Below are 17,500 nucleotides of genomic sequence, written 5' to 3'. Positions count from 1 at the left end.
AGCTGCTCAAAATGACTAAATGTCTAATAGACTGATCAGAAAATTACACTGCAGCCGCTTCATTTTTATATTTCTTTATTGCTAGACACTCTCTCAGCTGATGATCTGAGTGACAAGCAACATGCAGGCGCATTCATGGGTTTCAATGAGCAAAGATCGGGGAAATAAAACAGTGAAAACAAACATATTCACCACTAGCAGGAAATGGACAACATGCATGTTCTTCAAAAGATGTTTTTCCCCTGGCAAAGGTCAAAGGGAGTGAAAGGGTCTGAATGTCCTCTGTGATTATGAAAATGGCAGACAGTAAAAGCGTGCTGGAAGATGGATAACTATCACTGTGGAGTGTTATCCTATAAGAATGACGCAGGCATATGAGGAAAAGAGAGAGGACAGAATTATCTCTTTAGTTTTGACTGAATGGTTGAGAGTGCCCTCAAGGGAGAAGGTGGTTCAGAACACCCATCCACTGGTGAGTCCAAAGAGAAGCAGCAGTCATTGAGACAGACAGACAGACAGACAAGCAGGTAATTGCCACAAGATTACCACCTGTAACTGTAGGTCAGTCTGGCTGTTGCAGATCCAAACTGGTGATCAGAGTGTGGAATGCTGTGTTTCATTACCAGCCCACTGACCCACAGTGCAGCGCAGCGATGCATGTCCTGCCCTTGGCAGTGGCTGACAGCTTGCTTTTGTCCGTTTGTTGTCAGCAGTGCCAACAGGAATTATTTACGACTCAGAAAGAGCTTAGACTTTTAAAATATTGGAGTAAGATTACACAGAAAAGTTAAGGGGAATGAAGAAGGACTGATTTACACACGAATGCGCTTTTTAAAGATCAGTTTTTAGCGTTATTGGATGATGGTATGAAAGATTAAAAAATCCTTTTACTCAGTGAGTGCAAAATTTGTTTTATTAATGCTGATAAGCTTAATTGAAGTTGGATGTCAGACATTTTAAAAATATGGAGATGTTCTGGCTTGTGCTGAGCAGCCAAAATTCAATGTGTTCGCAATCAACTTGATAGTCCTAAGGCAGGAGAGGCTGGGAGATGTGTTCCCAAACTTCCTGCTCGTTACAGGGAGGCTGAAGACACAGTTATGTTCTCCTTGGAGGCTGGCTGGGCACCTGAGCTTGTTTTCTTGCCATCTCAAAGTCTCACCTGCATGATCTGTCTCCATGTCTGAGTAATATGAGATGCTGAGTTGTCATGCTCTTGGGAGGTAGGCAATGATTAAATGTGGCTAGATATTCAAGTTTAAAGGTGATAGTAAGTGATTTAATGTAAGGTAGGCAGAAAAAAAATCAGCAAAAGCAGGTCTTATTTTTTAACTTACCCAACCCCTTTGATGAGACTTGGGTTTTGGGGGAAATATATCCATTTTTTTCCTGAGACAAATGGGTTGTTAGCCATGAGAAGTCAGGGCAAAGACCATCTGGTTACCACTGTTTTGACAGGCCTCTCACCATCAGGCTGGATTATCCTCCTTTAAACTGTCTATGAAAGTCAGTGTAAACAGCCTTTCTCCTCATTAACATGGTGTTCTCAGGAGAGGTTTGTGCTCTTGAGAGTTTGTTTAAATAAGGAGAAACCTGGACAGAGGTATTTAGATCTGAAATCTCGCAGCCAAAAGTTCATTAAACAAGTTTTTTTTTTTTTTTTTGTTATAAGTGGGCGGATTCCTTCGTGCAGTGACAAATAGGAAGGTCAGACTGTACTAACCAAAATGGAAATTCTGTTTCTCCTCCTCCACAGGCTGCACTGGGGCTCTCTTTTACATTCTGTGACTTTATGATGCAGTTGCTTGAGCTGTACTGTTGGTAACGTCCCATAGTGACAGAGGACTTTGTTGATTTCTCCTAGGTAGAGGGTCTTCATGGCGCTGGGAGCTGCCTATGAGCTCTAGGTCTTGACTGACCTGCTGGTAGGGTAGGGTAGAGTTTCTTGTGGGACACTTCAGAAGATCATTATATACTTGAGTATTTGGCTTGTTCTTTAGAGGACTGGAAATCTCTGAACAAAACATGAAAGAAAATTTAAGTGCATCCTGCAGATTCTGCCATGGGAAATGATAATGTTTGCATCTTTTCCTCCCCCTGTAGCCTATTTATGCTGCTGAACAGGGAACCCATTGCTAGAATTTATCGGTTACATCTGCATTTATCATCAGCACTTCAGTTTGGCATGTTACCTTTCAGACAGCCCTCCAAAAAGCCTTCTGATTTCAGCCAGCTTCGTGTCCTGGTTTTATTATTGATGGGTCTCAGGCTGGCATGAGTCTGAGATGGCTGCAGCCCCCGGCCCCTTACCTGAGCATCAGGCAGCTTGACAAGAGCTTGAAGCACAGTGCAGTCAAAAGCCTTTCTGAAATCAGTCAGAGACTTCACGTGGGCATCAGGACAGTTCAGATGTGTCACATTAGTGTCTCAGATACGCTTTGGATTTGAAGAGAAAAATGGACTCCAGCCTTTGGAGCTTGCATTCCTTTCAGTCAAAAGCGTTTCTGTGGATAAAAGACATCATGCTGCTTTGATACGGTACTCTTTTTTCCTCTCTTTTGTTTTCCTGTGTTGCTTTCTTTTCTTTAAACAGAACCAGGACAAGTTCCTTTTATCCCCAATGATTAATATCTCCTGGTTTGAAACTGGTCCTGTAATCTGTTTAAAATATATCATTATGATTTTACCTTGTTATTTTTATGGGCTATATTAACATTTGAAAGGCTACATACACTGGGTAGATTGTAAAGTATTTGCTTTTCCCTCCATTAACTCTTCCACAGCACTGAGTGGCATGGTGTTACAGTTGCTTGAATAGCTGAGCCTCCGCTTGGGCTTAATGAGAACTCTGTCTTCAATGGGAACTGAATTCGGCTTCAGATTCCTCCTTTATTTTGATGTACTGTCGTTCAAAATGATGCATTTTTCTAAAGACAGTAATTGCTTGTACCTTCCTATTTACCATTTTGAGTACCCTGTGATTTTAACTGAGCAGCCACAAGGCAATGTTTTCTATGAACACTGCCGTATTGAAGTTGCTTTAGTTAAGACTCTATCAGCAATTAAACCATAAGTCCATGACTAGAGCATTTTTGTGGCATCTTGAGGCCATGCACTTCATTCTGTTCATGCTTGGGATGAGGCACATCACTCGTGTTTTTAAAGCAATGTGTAGTTTAATCAGCAATACAGAAAACTACTGCGTGACAAAGTGGGTTATGATCATCATACTTTACAAAGATGTGGGAGCTTTCATGTCATAAAATACCAAAGGTAAAGGGAGAATATTGTTCATTATTGCCCAGTTCATGGGGGAATTGAAGAAGATAAAAGTAAATTGACTTAGCTTGATAAAAGCTAAGTCAAGATTCTTGTGTCAGGGCTTGAAAACAAATTACTATTATTTGATGCCAGCTAAGATCTGTTTTTCTTCCTTTTCCTAATTTTTGTAACGCTTATGTAAGCATGTTATTGCCCCTTTCTTCACTGCTTTTATTGCAGCAGCATACCAGCTCTTGTGTGGTTATAGCTGAGCACAGCTTTCTCATTGGCAACATTTTTAAGTGTTTGAAGCTCTTGCACAGTTCCATTCTTTCATTCCTGGTATTTCAATGTTTAAGTTTTGTTAAGTTCAGTATCCTGGAAGGGCAGGAAGCAGGTCTGGGCTGCCAGAACATTCTACAGAATAGGCCTGTGCTCCAAACCAGAAACTCTTGCCACTTATGGAACATCAGGTCCTGAAAGAAATGCAGCAGAAACCACCATTCCTGACACCTCACTGTGATTTCAAGTGATGGTGGTGGTGGCTGGGGGGCAGCAGGAAGGGAGATTTGAATGGGTCATGGTCACATTCAGTACTGTGGGCAATCTTGGTGTATAAATTGAGATTAGGGCTCATATCACTAATACCAGTCAACAGTAGGAAACAGAGAGTGTGGCATATATTATTAACAAATATTTATGTTATATATATATCTATGACAAATATTGTTTCAGCAGTCTTTGAATGCTTACAATTGCTGCTGTTCCTTCTGCATAGAAGAGGTATCTCTGAACTGTGAAAGTTGAAGCAATCAGTAGCTTCAGGACAAGAACTCAGGCAGCTAAAACAGGAAATTGGGTGCAATTTGTAACCTTCAGAATGCAGATAGTGCAGTGCCAGAAAACATTTTTCAGAGAACATTTATGTCTATTTAGGTCACATTCCACAGCCTGGGACTCCATTGGAAGACTCGGTGTCGTTTATGCAACATGACAAACCCTGGTATCAGCAAGGCACAGTCAATCTCCACTTATAATGAATTGTTGAGAGACAAAAGGCAGACTTGGGGCATTGCAGGGGAGGGATGCTGTGACATCTGCACCCTCACCAGTATTCAGAGCCCTCTGTGAGTGGAAAAGGCATTGTACATCCTGGAAGAGGCTTTTAGCCAGCAATACCTTTTCTAATCCACTTTCTCTCCCTGCTGTCACGTTGCATTGAGTCCTTGCCAGCAGCTGCAACACGATGGGCTCTGCCTGTAGCACCCACATGAGCGCTGCACCGGTGCCAATGTGCAGAAGCAGTTTCCAGGAGAGTTTTAAGTGGCCACTTGCCATAGGCATTGTACAGCAGTGCAAAAAATAATGGGAAACAGTAACATATTTTTTTCCATTAAATCCTGGCAAATCATTTTATTACCTGTGGTGCAGAAGACAAATAACCTGGGTTAGAGTCTGTCAGGAAACAGGGCAGGTACATTTCAGGGAAGAACAAAAACAGGAAAAACAGTCCCCCTTTTTTTAAAAAAAATTTTATTATTTTTTTCCCCAATGCAAAGCAAATGACTGCCGAGGGTGTTTCTTTCAGGAGCATTTCTGTGCTGAGCTGTTCAGAGGGAGTGAGGCACAATGCAGCAGTGAAATCCCACCGTGTTGATGTGCCAGTACACCTAGTGAAGTGACCCAATTACAGAGTTATTATGCTTAAAGCAATGTTTGTGTCTGCAAGCCCCAGAAGTGAATCTGGATCCACAAATACAACCTGCTGATAGCACCACTTAGTATACATCACAGAAACATGGAAGTTGGAAGGGGTCCTTAAAGATCATCTTATCCAGCCCCCTGCAGTGAACAGGGACACTTGCAGCTCAATCTGGCTTCTCAGAGCCTGGTGCAGCCTGACTTTGAATGTCTCAGAGCATGTTCCTTCCATCTGTAACACCCACTGTGGCAGCACCGTGAGCCCATTAGGTCTGCTGAAGGGCCACAGCTCATCAGCAGGGGCAAAGGGAGCTCAGGGAGTTTAACACTTCTGTTAACCTGTGTTCTGATTCCAGAAGCAAGCTGTGCTCCTTAGGCCTGATCGCAGCAATGTCACGTTTTACAATTTTTTGTTGCTGTTAATGTTTTGTTGCTGCTAAAAGGACTTCACATGGCAGTTTTCTTTGGAGAAGAAAGCTAGTTAAGCTGCTTGTGCTGCATCTCGGTGCCCACCTGGAAAGACACTGTTATGCTACAAAATTGGAATGCTTTCCTTTTGTTCATATATAAAGCACAGACATATTCTAGTAGCAATATTTTGTTAGTTAGGGGCAAAGGAAACTTCCTATAATTCTACTAGTTACAGGCAGTAGCAGTTTATGCTCTGATTCTGAAACATATATACAGAAAGTTTGTGCAGTTCAGATTTGCAGCTGATTCTCAGGATACAAGAAGTTCCAAATAATCTGTGTATTTCATTTATTTATTCTGACAAAATAGATCCAATTTCTTTTGTCACTGCAGACTATTTTTTCCCAAGAGCATTGGCTTCATTGAAATCATGGGCATCCATTTGAAAATTCTTCATTAATTAGCATGATCTGCTAGGCTGAAAAATTCAATATCATATAGTAAATGCCCCATACCTGGCCTTGGGATTTGATCTTACAGTTGCTGTTGGGTCTGTATTGAATTCACAGGGAAAGGAAACAGATATTGGTCCTTCCTTGGTAATTGTAATGAATGTGCTCAATTAAACTGTGAGACATCCTCCCCAGTTCATGCAGATAGTATTTAGCACATTAATGTTGCACAAAGTCCTTGAAGATTGTTCTGTGGAAGGCATGTGAGCACCCCCAGCTCATGCTGGGGAAACGCAGGAAGGCTCTTCAGCTATTTCAGAGCAGGACAGCCATGCCACAGTATGCATTTACACCTCTTCAAGAATCCTGTTATTTTCTGCAATTGAGACTGTATCTGAAATGGTTTGGGTGGAACAAAATGGTTGGAAAAGCAGTATCAGATACAAGGAAGAGAACACAACGCTGGCTTTGGGTCGCGTAATAATGTATCATTAGCTATCCTAAATGACATAAATGAGAGACTAAAAATGCTATGTCCCTGTAATATTTGAATAGAAAATAGCAGTTTTCCAGGAGCTTCTTTACCTTAAGGCAAATGAGCTTTAAATGTTCTCCTTGGATTTCATATTAATTTTTTCCCCACTACGTGACTTAATAAAACCAAGGTGCACATGCCACCTAGTAGTACTGTTCCAATATGCCCTTTTGCCCAGTAAATGAATACCTTTTAAGATCCCCATCATGTATCTTAATGAGCAGCATCTTCCCTGCAAATGACACACAAGTGTACAAGCAAACTGGGAAATCCTAACTGAGCAAGGCAAGCACCTGGAAGTCAGAGGTACAGTCAAAGCTTAGAAAAGAGCTGAGGCTTGAGAAACAGCAAAGTGAAATTAATTCTCAAGCTGCTATGATGTTTAATGAACATTTAATTAGTGAGCACACCATCTCAAAAAGACTTTTCAATGAGCCTTTGTAAGCTGTGGCTTCAGACAGGACGTGGGTCTAGGTAGGACAGACAGAAAATGATCCGTGCTTCTGAGAAAATCATTGGCCAGAAGAAATGGATGGTATTTCTCAGTAATATCAACAGCAGAATGCAATAGAGATTTCAGTAATTTTCTGTGTTTGGTTTTTGCTGATCGTTCTCCAAATGGCTCCCAAAAGGGAGTTAGTTAATTTAATATTGAGAGAGGTATAAATGGGTGAGTGGTAGAGGAACTGCTTATTTCTGCAGTTACAACAGTTAAAAAATTTAACAGAGGAACTCCAAGTCTTGCAGCAGCACATTGATCACTGAGACCTCCTTGTTTCTGAAGCACATTACAGAAGTACATGTTTCAGAAAAGCTGAAGCATTTCTATTTATCTTTGTTCCGTTTTCCAAGGCACTGTTTAAGACTTTGGATAACCAAAATGATACAAATGAAACAAGTCCTTTATTAAAAGCAAATATTCTGCAGTGATGCCAGTTTTTCTATTCCTGAAGCTTTCAGTAGGATGAAGAAATAGAATCTAGAATGCTGTTGCCCATTACCATGAATTCAGGTTGTCAGCTCTTCCTATTTCCCTGCTTAATATAAGGAAGATCTGGTGAACTGCACTGAAGTTAGTGGTGAATTCAGTGGGCTTTTGGTCTGACCACAGTAATATCAACTAGATGCAGGTGAGGAATCTTAGGAAGTCAGTAAATGTCACTCAGAGCCTTTTCTTCTTATTTGTGTGACAGTTATATGGATGGCCCCCCTGAGTGTATGGAAACAAAATCAATGGCAAACTTCTGAAGAGTGAGCAAAGCCTCAAAATGGTGGTAAGGTAACACTTTGCTATAGAAAGGGAAAGGGGAACTTCATAGAAACCAAGACAAAGGGTAACTGTACATTTAAAAGTGCAGGGAAAGGGGGAATTGCAGACACTTAGTCAAAATAAAGCCAGAGAAGAGGGCAATAAAGATAAGAAGAAACTGTCCGGAGACCTCTGACTAGAAGGATTAGATCCCCCCCCCCGGGCAAGATGATGCCGACATGGGAGAACAATAACAGCAGATAACACCAAGAAGAAAACAGAAGAAGAATTTCACCCCAAAACATCGGCAAGGGTCGCGGGGAATGGGGTCAGGGGGAATGAGGGAATGGGGTCGCAGGGAACGGGGCCATAGGGAATGTAATGAATATGTAATCAAACTGAGGAGGAGACTATTGATTATGTATTAGCTTAACCTATATCTGTAACACACTTTTCTCTTTACGGTGTGCAAGTTTGGAGGAGCTATCCCCCTTGCACCCGGCGCTGCGCAACGCTGGAATAAACATACCTGCTTTATAACCCATCTCTGGATTATAGAGTTTGATTCCGCAAGTCAATTTGGCACCCCAGATGGGACCCTCTCTGTTCGGCTGCAGGACCAGCTGAGAAGGGGGACGCCTTTGGCGCGCCCCGAGATTTCTCGGAAGGACTCCCCTCCCTCATCTGATCACTGCAGGAGCAGACAAGAACCATCTCTCGGCGGACCAGGTATGTGAAATGGGGGACCCGTAAGTCGTGAGGAGACGTCCTACGCAGGGCACAGTGGAGTCGGCGTGCTCCCCCCAGGGATGTGAGCTCACGGGTTAGGTTAGGTTGCCGGCTGGGTTAGGACTCCCTAGGGAGTGCCTACAAAGGGGCCAGTAAGTCGTACGCATGGTAAAAGGGCTGTTGCTCACATTCAGGTGATTGCTAATTGGGCAGAGCTTGTCTGCTCTCTAGTACAGGGTGATTTGGGTAATCCTGGGATAATTGGTATCGTACAGCGCTGTCTATATAGGTGACCTAAGTCAACAACTAGCACCGGTGTTCTTAACATCTTTGGTTAAGCTTAACAAATGATATATGAAAATGTAATTTTGTTTGAATTTGTTTGTCGTGTGAGTGTGGTGTGAGTGAGACGCAGCACAGCTGCGGGGCGAGTGTGGAGTCCCGACCCGCGGTTCCGTCCTCCCGCGAGGGAAACGGCCGGGGACGGACGAAGCGAAAGTTGTCTCCAATACTTGTTTGTCTTTGTTTTAATACGTGTTTATTTTGTATTATTAATTACTGGTTGTTGTAAAGTATGTGGTCATAAGTCATAACAATGCTGTTGTGTCAGAAGTGGTTTTACTTATAAAAGAATACGGTGGTTTATATTAAGTTACGATGGGAAAATCACAGAGCAAAGAGGTCCCTGCGCGCTCACCCCTGGGGTGTATACTGGCACACTGGCGAGATATTGCTGGGAAATCAAGAGAAACCCTGAGTCGGAAAAACTTGATTAAATATTGTAATCAATGGTGGTTGGTGTATAAGCTGGAGGATAGGGACAATGAACATATAGAGGGATGTCTGTGTGGAATGAGTATCAAGCCATTTATGTGATACTGTGTTCTGCCTGCGAAGAGGTGTAAGGAAGGTGGGTCAGTCAGTGCTGGCTCTGTAGCGAGAGGTGTATAACTGAACAATATGGATTACTAAGGGAAAGTTATAAGGTAGTAAGAGTGTTTATGGAAACTGAAGAACTGTGTTGTTTGATTTGTGGGTTTTGAAGGGAATGGGACAAACTGTTTTGCTGGTATAAGAAAGTGTAGTTGTTAATGTCATACGGAAGTATTGTTGAGGGTACGTGGAAGTGTAAATGAGGGTACAAATAGTGGAATAGTGTACAGAGGAAAAAGGGTTAAAGAGAAAGTGAGTTTATCTGTGCTGGCATGAGAACAACCCCCCCCGCACCGTTCCCCTGCAATCAGAACTCTCAGAGTGGGAGAGGGAGCCAGGGTCAGAGACTGCTGCTGTAAACAGCAAAGGGGAAGGTGGAGAGGACAGGGCACTGGAAGTGAGAATAGCCTTCATGTGCAGAGATCTGGGAAATCTGAAATCTGGGCAGCACTGGATGGCTCTGGAGAGGAGGTGAAATGTAATGATTAGAGTTTGGAAAGTGAGAAAGTTTGGGAAGGACAAAAGTTGAGGAAGGCAAAGATAAAAACAGGGATGTCAGGTCTGAAGAGAGGTGTACAATAAGAAGAAAACAAACAAACAACAACAACAAATAACAAAACAAACACCTGATTGAGAATCAGAGATGTTCAGGGAATTGAGAATAATAACAGCTGTTACTGTTGTGGTGCTAGAGTAGGGCCATAGGACCCAGGGATCCCCCACGAGGAAAGGGGGGGGAGGGAGGCTTGAAGAGCCCAGGGAGGGCTCTGCCCCGCTGGAATGAAAGCAGTGTGCAAATGCAGTGGGACACTGGTAGAGAAATCCGACCAAGCTGAGTGAGAAGGAATTGCCTCTGATTGCAGAACTGAACAATGAGAACTTGGGAAGTTAACCCTAGCAGATACACTGATGAAACTGCAGCTAAGGAAGCAGGATAAAGTAGTTCATTTTCTGATGGATATGGGAGCTTCTTACTACCCATAGATGGTTTTGTAACATTAGTAGGTGCTATTGCCCAACAAGAAAAGGCTTACTTTTGGAATTAATTAAATATAAGCTAAGAAAACAAGTAGGAATACAGAAATTCTTGTACCTGTCAGGTTACCCTGGCAAGAAATTTAATAAAACTGGAGCTAAGGGTCAAACAATATTGGCTGATTAAGAATTGTAAGTCTGACTATTAACACAAACTGGGAAAAACAATGTTATACCCCCAGGAGCCTCAGCAATCTCAACTAAGACACACTTAGGGGTGTGGGCATCAGGGCCAAAATTAAGCCCTAAATACAAGTTAAAAGCAAGAGCTCACCCACTCAGGGTAAAGTGGTGCCCTTTGAGGATATGTGACTGTAGAAGGACAAAAGAAATAATACATAATTTTTTGAGTTTGAATTACTAATTGAATGGGAATCCAAGTACAAAACTCCAATTTTGCCAATTTGCTAAATTTTCGGATAACAAGTGCTTTAGTTTGGTAGAAGACATGAGGACAAGTAATGGAATTGTTGAATGGATACACTCAGTGATGGAAAATCCATGCACTTTATCAACCAAGTTAAGGAATGAATAGGTGGAGTTTACCTTCTGGATTTGAGGGATGTCTCTTCTGCCTGGTTTGGCTAAAGGAAGCCTAAGGTTATTTGCCTTTGAATAGGAAAAGCCTAATAGAGGGAGAAGAGACTCAGTTAACCTGGACAGTGTTACCCAGGGTTGTGAGAACAGCTTAATGATTTTTGAGAACTAGTCAACTCATGAGCCTGAGACCTGGGATCCTCCATCCTAGGGTGGAACTTTACTGGAGCATGTGGATGCCACAGCAACAAAAGGACTGTGTACAATAGACTGAGAGTTTGCTGAGTTTCTTGGTTTACAGAAAGCACAAATAACTCAGAAATTACAGCTGGACTTTGGACCTTAAGGACTGCCAAGAAAGAAGCCATCTGCTAAGCCCCTGAGCTGCAAACTGTCAAGGAACTCCATACGTTCCCAGGAATGACAGGAGGGTGCTGACCATGGATACACAGCTACGGACTGATGGTAAACCTCAAACAGCTTGAAGTGAGTAAGGGATGGTGCCTGAGGGCAGTGGCTGCACTAGTGCTCAATATTCAAGAAGCCTATAAATCTACACTGGGCCAAAGGACACCAGTTTTAATATCTCATACAGTGTTTACTGTATTGGAGGCAAAAGGGGGACATTAGTTCATTGGCTCTCACCCCAAAGATTCCTGAAATACCAGGCCATCCTGGTAGAGCAAGGTGATGTAGAAATAATTGTGACTAATATTGTCAACCCAGTATCTTTCCTTAGCGGAACTCCCGGAGAACCACTATTACATGACTGCTTTGAAACAACTGAAGCTGCACATTCCAGCCGGTCAGTCGAACCTGAAGGACGAACCCTTAGAAGATGCAGAAGACGCCTGGTTTACCAGCAACTGCAGTTTTATGAGACAAGGAGACTGTAAGGCAGGACATGCAGTAACTGCTACTGACCAGGTAATCGAAGCACAGCCACCAGCTGTGGGGACTTCCCCTCAGAAGGCTGAAATAACTGCCTTGACGAGAGCTTTAATCATATGGACAGATGCTATATATGTGCCACACGCTCATAGTACCATCTGAAAAGAGCAAGGATTGCTCACACACAAGAAAAACAGCCTGATTTAAATCTACCAATGGTTATTATATGTTGTAAAAGACATCAGAAATGTAACACTGTACAGGAAACAGAAAATAAGCTGATAGATCAGATGGCAGAACAGGCAGTTGAAGAAGGCTTCAATTCCAGACGGTAAACTTAAAATCTCTGAAGCCAAGTCAAAACCTGTAAAATATTCTAAAGAGAACAGGAGTCCAATTAATAATTTAGAAAGGAAGAGAGCAAGCTGACAGATGTGTGCATGCCCAAATGGACACATTATTATGCCCTTTAGTATTTTATGGAAATTGGTTATAAGGGAAGATAAGAGAATATATTGAGCAAACCAACACTACAAAGTACAGTCCCAGTACCAGGAACAGGGCACAAGTGGGCCTCATGGGAGAGGGCCTTCCAGGGCAACAACAGCAAATTGAGTTCACAGAACTCCCAAGAAAAGGGGGGTATCGCTGTATGAAAATTTCTGTAACCTTAGAAACAATTGAGGATGCTGCTGCAGATGCCTGATGGACAATCCAAAAGGAGATATCCTGTTTATCCAAAGATGCATTGCAACATGGAGTAGGCAGGGATAACACCGATTGGGGAATAGTTTTCTCTGGATCATGGGATAAACTTACTAGTTGCCAAATTTAGGATGACTAAAACAGCTTTTCTTAGCCTGCATCACCTTGCTACTCTTGGTGTGTTTTACTTGTGTTGTTATAAGATGTCTTTTGTGTCTGTACCAAGGTACTGGAAGGGAATACGAGGTTTGGAAGAGACATGAGCTGAGACAAAAAGGTAGAGAGCGGAGCCTATTTTGAGACCCATTAAGAATCTAGCAGGTAAAAGCCTGCTAGATTAAAGAAAAGGGGGGAATTGAAGAGTGAGCAAAGCCTCAAAATGGTGGTAAGGTAACACTTTGCTATAGAAAGGGAAAGGGGAACTTCATAGAAACCAAGACAAAGGGTAACTGTACATTTAAAAGTGCAGGGAAAGGGGGAATTGCAGACACTTAGTCAAAATAAAGCCAGAGAAGAGGGCAATAAAGATAAGAAGAAACTGTCCGGAGACCTCTGACTAGAAGGATTAGATCCCCCCCCCGGGCAAGATGATGCCGACATGGGAGAACAATAACAGCAGATAACACCAAGAAGAAAACAGAAGAAGAATTTCACCCCAAAACATCGGCAAGGGTCGCGGGGAATGGGGTCAGGGGGAATGAGGGAATGGGGTCGCAGGGAACGGGGCCATAGGGAATGTAATGAATATGTAATCAAACTGAGGAGGAGACTATTGATTATGTATTAGCTTAACCTATATCTGTAACACACTTTTCTCTTTACGGTGTGCAAGTTTGGAGGAGCTATCCCCCTTGCACCCGGCGCTGCGCAACGCTGGAATAAACATACCTGCTTTATAACCCATCTCTGGATTATAGAGTTTGATTCCGCAAGTCACTTCAATCCGCACAATCACTCCTTATCTGAGACAGAGCATTGGATATTACCTTACAGGTCAGTCAATAACCTATTATCTCACAAGCTAAGAAATAAATGCTGCCTTGGGCCAGTATTAATTAGAATGGCCAGGGAGGTATAGACCAGAAGACAGGTGATGCTGTTGTTTCTCACTATTTGAAACACAGATGAACGACAAACCAATAGGATTTGGTTTGCTGTTCATTTTTGCAGGGTTGTTTGGTTTTTGGAGTCGGGGCCACAAGGCTTTTTTTTTTTTTTGGCTATGATTCATCACTCTACTTTTCAAAGATAAAAATGTTGACAGTACAGAATTAGTTTACCTTCCTTGTCACTTGAAGCAAAGAGGTCTGTGATTCCTTTGCATTACAAAAGCAAGGGAAATACACCTTTCTGAAAATACTGTTTTAGGGGGCAGATCCAGGAGTAGATCTGCAATATCTATAAGGATTGTTTTACTCTTTTAAGACTAATGTACATCACTGACAACTGAGGACTGCTCCTCGCTTAAATAGGCCACCCTTTAATGCCTGTCAAGTCTTGCTAGGGTCACTTCCTACCATAGCATTAGAATTAGGAAATGGTTTGCTGAATATCCAGGATTTAAATTCCATTGAGATCCCAGAGTTGAATAGTCCCTGTGCTCTACAGACTTACAGCAGGTTGATAAGAAATCCAGAGCACAGTGATTCAGGTGGAATTTAGGCTGCCTGAATATGACTCTTATGTTATTCTTCAGATGCTTTGAATAGCTGACCCTTATCCTTTGGCAAATCCAAGCTGGATTTTTTGAAGTGCATTTAGTCCAGAAAATTAAATTAATTCAGAGATGAAATATGGTTTTAATTTAAAGCAGTAAGAGCTGGCCTGACATAATTAGCACTGCATTCAAGAGAGCTAAGAACCATTTTCTTTGACATATGTTTTATCCCCATACAGTCGTCTGTGGGGCTTGCTGCCCAAGGCAGAAAAGTCAAATTCATGACACTGTATTTATAAGGCAAGAAAAAATGTACTTGTTTACATTTAGATATGCAAACACATAGACATGGTGATAAGCCAGTCATGCCAATCAGTAAGAAAATGAAGTTCAACTTAACATGTGTGAATTGTATGGTTTAAAACCAATTCTGAGTATCTCTGGCATTGAATAAGTCTCAGTCAGAGGATTTTGAGCATCTCCTCCACTACTTTTTGTAAAACTGGTTTTAAGAATTTCATGTTTCATTTCCTAATTAAGGAAAATTAGGTTATCACTGGAAGTTCTCTATTCTCATGATTTGATTCCAATGAATAACTTAAAATTGAAACAAATAGCTATATAAGTACAGTTACATTCTTGTCTGTTTAACACAGGAAGCTGCTCTGTGCTGTTTAGGTGTTTCCAGCTGCTAATGACTGCTTCTGTAGCACCACTTAGCTAAGGCAAAGGGTAGATTTTGCACAGCGAATATCACTGCAAAACTTTGGCCAAAGATAAGCAAGGTGAACTCCCACTCAGTAAGAAGTGTGATATGATGTACAGTAACATTTCTGTTGGAGGCACTCACACAGTAAATTACACAGCACTTATATCTCTTCACCAACGTGTATTTTTCAGTACTCAGGAATTTCACAGTGGATACATAAATTCAAGCAACCTTTAAATTTCTTCTTCCTGTACCCATGTGGGTGTGAAAAGTCAGGATGGAAATTTCTTTTGCAATCATGTCAAGTGAGGAAAGAAAGTTGATACATATGCATACACATGCATAAACACAGTTTAGCTGCTTCAATTTTCACTTCAGTAAAAAATACTCTGACTATGTAAATTTTGTGTTCACTGCTTCAGAATGAAATGTGTCTCAGGACATCATCGATCTGTGGGGATTCAGCTGCCATTTATCTCTCAAGGCTCCTCAGTGTAGATTTATCTACACTGAACCCCATCCTCCTTTTTCTCTAGACAGGCCTACTGCTCAGAACCAGTTACTGGTAAAGCAGGCAATGCTTTTCTTGTAGCCTTCAGCACCTTTCCTTCCCACTTAACGCTTCATTTATTACCGTAATTAAAAATGGTCAGGATTTCTACTGAATGCTACAGAGTTTCCTCAGTTGTTCTCTTCTGCAAACTGTCAAATTGCTGGGCTTATCCAAGCCATGAGGGGACCTGCTGTTGTTCATAACACTGTAATTGGCTCTTCTGGTGCTGCTTGGCATCTCTTGTCTTTGTCCTTAGTGATGAAAGAAAACCCTGAGGGCCTGCAGCTCTTCTCTCAAGTGTAGGCATTCCAAGCATGGGCTCTGGAGACAGGGCCGTGAGGGATGCGTGACTTGAAATATTCCCTGCCAAGGAATAATCCTGAATGCAGTTGTCTTCAGGCAATCTTGAAATGCCTTCTAACCATCCTGCCACCGAGGACACGAAGCTTTTAGTCACAGGATGAATTAAAAATCTGAATCAACTCCATGTGAGGTCAAGACAATGAGGGACTGAAAGAGGTGCTCTAAATTGCCTGAATCACAAACACGAAGAACTGGAACCGCTTGGTTATGAAAACATACTTGACCTTTCTGCCACTGAAACCCAAAAGCTTCAAATAACCTGTAAGTTAGTGCTACAGCTTAAGGACTGACCACATGCCTGGGAGTTAAGAATACTTAAGGTACAAGAGAGCATGACTGGATTACATTCATTATATACCATGAGGAAAAAATCCCAATCAATTTTCTCTGTACCTCTGAAGTCACCAAACTGAAAGCTGTTATGAATTGAATCATCTGTGAGAAGCAACTGAAATAGGGTGAAATGTGGTTAAGAACTGTTTAGAGGTTTTTTTAATTTGATGTCTAAAAATCCAAAAGCTCACAGCGAGGATGGAAACTTCAACAAAAGCAAGCTGAGATCATAGAGGAAGTCAGACTAAAAAACATCAGTGAAACTATAACAGATGGAAAGCAGGCGACTGTGAAAATTGCTGTTATATGTTAGCAGCTAGAAGGAGCCAATGAAAAGGAGAGAGCCTAAATGACACTAGTAGGAAGTTTTGAGGAGCTGAGTGATGGGAACTGATGAAAATGACAGATATCCTGGCAAGGGCACCTGACTGCACAGAGACAGGAGAGCTATCAGTGATGATGCAGGGAAGATGAAGCTGAGCATAGGGCTGGCAAGAGAAACTTCAGGTCCTGCCTCTTGTATTATGTATTATTTTATATTATTTGCTGGTGGTCTTCATCAGCTCATTTTGGTTGCACACAGTTATAGGAATGTATATGCATATATATGTGCACGTGGGAGTAGCTTCAGAAAAGCATGAACGTACACATCTCACAAGCATATAAACACAGTCAAAATCATCCTAGGTTCTTTCATGCTCAATAAAGAAAGCATACAAAAGCAGCATTCAAGTAATTGGAATCTTCAGTGTGCAATAGAAGTAGGAACTGGAGAAACTGAAATCCACATGGAAAACCACAAAATAATCACACACTGATTATCATGTCAAGGAAGCCAGATCAACCCCTTAAATACATATGGCTGGCACTAAGTTGGTGGTAGCAGTAGAAATAGAGAAGATGCAGGGTTGGTGTAAGGGAGAGTGATCACAGCAGACTGCTGTTTGGAGGCACTATCCAGCCCTATCAGCAGTCCTAGGGTTAGTGGCATTTTCTATTTTAAGCATAGAGAGAATCTCACAAGAGAGAGCATAATCAGATGAAAGTGTAAGCCCTCTGGACAAAAATACAAGGTAAAGATATAAATCTGGTCATGCCGTCCTACTGAGGCAAAGATGTCACAGGCAAATCTTTTTCTTCCAGTTTAAATTGGTCTAAGTGGAGCAGCATTACTCAAGAATTACCATGGAGAAGAAGCTATTTCCAATCTGCAAAAACTCCAATTCAATAGGGAGGGCTAACTCAATATCTGCCTTAACTCCAAAATCTTCTTACAGCATTGTGCCTCCCATGGAAGAAAGTGAGGTCTGTGTGCCTGAGAGCATAACACCACGGCTGTATCTGAGGGCATCGCTATCAATGCTAAATAATCCTCTTTTCATAGCATGGCTACATTAAGATCCCTCAGCGTAGTTTAGCTCATTGATTGATTATTTTCTGTGTATG

At 41.9% G+C, this 17,500-nt stretch overlaps 1 long non-coding RNA gene across 2 annotated transcripts in view; it reads left to right on the top strand.

Annotated features, from left to right (window-relative positions):
• Window positions 1-17,500, top strand: part of LOC107320872 (uncharacterized) — a 132,751-nt gene that overhangs the window by 92,713 nt on the left and 22,538 nt on the right. For both annotated transcript variants that reach the window (XR_014934096.1, XR_014934095.1), the window contains exon 3: window positions 7,554-13,432. This is a non-coding gene — a long non-coding RNA (uncharacterized LOC107320872). The remainder of the gene's footprint in view (window positions 1-7,553; window positions 13,433-17,500) is intronic.

This window comes from Coturnix japonica, chromosome 13, assembly GCF_054131305.1.
Source record: "Coturnix japonica strain WE chromosome 13, WE-NBRP24, whole genome shotgun sequence".
Classification (NCBI taxonomy): Eukaryota; Metazoa; Chordata; class Aves; order Galliformes; family Phasianidae; genus Coturnix; species Coturnix japonica.
The sequence above is the reverse complement of the archived record's forward strand: the minus strand, read 5'-3'. Positions and strand labels throughout refer to the sequence as shown.